Source organism: Cyphomyrmex costatus, unplaced genomic scaffold (genome assembly GCF_001594065.2).
Source record: "Cyphomyrmex costatus isolate MS0001 unplaced genomic scaffold, Ccosl1.0 scaffold484, whole genome shotgun sequence".
Classification (NCBI taxonomy): Eukaryota; Metazoa; Arthropoda; class Insecta; order Hymenoptera; family Formicidae; genus Cyphomyrmex; species Cyphomyrmex costatus.
The window spans coordinates 48,133-51,488 of NW_017279117.1; positions in this window are offsets into that span (position 1 = coordinate 48,133).

Here is a 3,356-nt window from a genome sequence, read left to right on the forward strand (position 1 = left end):
GTTTGTTTTAAGGCCCCTACTGACTTTCGTTGCGGCCATTTAAATTAATGTCGTTAGAATTAAGAAAAAGGAAACGTTTAACATTACAAACAACACAAAACATTACAAAGAAAATATTTCTTTATAAAATAAAGTTCGTAATTGATAAAACAGAATGCTAAATTTTGTCGAAATATATTTCTTTTTGCTTTAATAATAATGAATAAATAATTATACATGTAAAAGTAAATTTTCCCTAATTAAGGACAAAGTCACAATTTACTTTAAATGTATGATTATTTATTGATTATTGAAGCAAAAGATGAATTTTTGATATATTTTTCAAATGTATTTTATCAAATATAAACGTAAATTTATTGACAAATATTTTTATTTTATTGTGTTATGCAAGAATTTTTATCGCGCGTTTCCTTCTTTCTGGTATTACAATTCAAATTGACTACAAGAAATCAACATCAAGCTTGTAATTAATCGTTACTATATTACTTCAAATATAACGGAAGTATTTCGAATGGCTTTTATTTTCTCAACTTCAATTTTCCGTCGATACAAATATAATAATATATAACTTGTAATATATAGATAATTAAAAGCAAAAGCTGTGTAAGAGGAACATGGCCACTACAGCACGAATATTGGAAACATGTAAACGACATCTAGAAAAATTATCAAATAAAATATACAAGGAAAATAAAATGAAATGTGAGATGCAAAAAGAAATAATAGAAAAATATAAAAACTCAGTGCAAAGGTTCACTGAACTAACTGTACTAGGTCTACGTATCCGATGAAACTATATATTTTGACATAATTATTGAAATTATTCGTATACACATAAAGGTTGTACTTCTTTCGAATAGTTTCAGATTTGTATGTATCACATTTTTCGATTTTTATACGTTGAAACATTGAGAATGACCCAAGGGAAGTCGAAACGTCTGTTTATAATTATTTTGTAATTTGCGTCTATGTTTATATAATATACATATAATGTCCGTTTGATATATTATGTTCTTGTTTGTTATCTTGAGATGTCACCGATTAATACATATTATGTGACTCGTAGTCTTTCTATCATATCAATTATTTCTAATTTATTGAACCATATTATTTATATTATTTAATAATTAATATAAAAAAAATTATTTCTTTTTTGCCTAATACATTTACTCTTGCAAATCACGTTTATGAACACGATATATAGCGCTTATGGACAATTCATAATAATTAATATCTCATAAAGTATAGTGTTTTGAAATAATTTATACTATTCTGGATTAATATATTATTACTACAATTTCTTAAAAATTATGTATTATGTAGAATGACTTTGCCTCTCATCGATACACGCCGATTACCGAGCAGCCAAAATTGTAGAAAAACCTTTTCGGCCGCTTGAAATAAGCGTACGCGGAGGATTAAGCTAGAGATAGTAGGTACTCTTCTATCTTATACCGCTTGGATACTCTTTCTATCTTGTATCGCTAAACTCTGACCGAGCGCGGTGGGTCATAGCTATAGCTATCAGTAGTTACCCCCACCACGCGCTACCAACTAGTAGTACGAACCGGAATCTGGCGGGCCTAGCAGCTCTGACGGCCGAGTCGGCCGTCGAGCGTTGAGCGATAGTAAAGGAAAAGTAAGCATTGTCCCTCTTCAAAGGGGACGAGGATGGATTTTTGTTTACGTAGTTAGTTAGAAAGGCCCCTCGAATATATGAAACTTTCCATGAACAATTATTTGACAGGACAAATATTTTTAGAGTTAGCTTGTAACACTTTACGTGAGCCACCCTGTTACATTCTTTTTCTCTTCACGGAAAATGTTCTACTTTACCAGAAAAAGTATTAACATTTTGCATAAAAGTTTCTTCTCTATTGTTTATTTAACTGTGGCGATTGCAATCTCACACGCATAGAGCAAAACTGTTCGAAGTAATATAAATACATTTTTTTTTAAATTATAATTATAAATAACCGTCAAAACGAAGACCCAAATCAGCTGTTCGGGACACATACACACACGCGTATTATTTATACACATTAATTAAATCTTCGGATAAAGACAGTAGGATCTTCAAATGCGTTTCTGGAATTCTTTTACGTGTCGCGAGTATTGTTTTCTCATGTAGTGTCATTCATATGCAATAAAACATGACTTTATATTTATAATGACTTATAGATGTGTATAAGTAATATCACGTGCGCGCGTTGTATCTCGAACAGTTGATTCTACCAATGAAAATTCTTTATTTTTAAATTAACCAATTAGCGATGTATGTGTGTAATTTGCAATGTATGCAATCTCGAAGCCCTCCCGTAAAAAAATATTTATTTATATTTATCATAAATATTACATAAAATATTTAGTCAATATTTTAATTAAATTTCGCGAATAAACTTATATAAAATATGTACGAAATATGTATTATATATAATATTTCAAAAAATAAATATTAATAAATATTCTATGCTGTCTGGGACTATATATTTTTTTTATTAAGTATGCTATATACAGGGTGTTTATATAATTCTGTCGATAATATTCGTAGGCAGATAGAGCGGACCGAACTGCCGAAAAGTTCTGTACCATTTTACAATATTCGCAATAATTAATGAGATATTAATTTTTAAAGATTACCGAATAAACGTAGACGCGCGGGTATTACACATATTCGGTAATATTGCACTATTATGGTACACATCATATGCTGTATTCGATTAGCGTCACATTACATTAGTGTAGCACTAACTTTATAGTCGGATAAATAATGCAAATTGAATGAGTACAAAATTTTTTACATTGCCAATTTTGACAGAGCAGTTTACTACTGGATAATCACGGTTAGATTGAAGTGATGGCGTTTAACCGATTTTCTAAACGAAATATTAGAAAGCAGTAATAGTGACGATGAGGTAGCAAATTTTTGTTAAGGACGTTCACCGGCTACATTCGTAGCCAAAAGTTTACTGCACGCTCGCTTCTCGGTGCATAGCGCAGAGAGATGTCTCTCCCCATTCCGCTTCCCATGCCGATACTTTTTCTGTTGAGTGTACTCACGGCAAGCAAACGGAATTCGATGCCTTGTATATATACACGCACACTAGTCTGTGTTGAAAAAAGCGGAGCTAGACCCGTCTTATAGCAACGGCTCTCCTTCCATGCGGCGACTTACTTCAAAGTGCTGTCGGATACACCACTTCGAACTTCGATAACTTAACAACGGCACTGCTACGGATCCCCGTTTTTTTTATGTTATTTCTAGCATTGTCCTGCATCATATCCTATTTTTTTTAGAACAATCGTATAGATATCACAGTCGCTATGAATTGAAATGTCACTTGAGCACATATCTT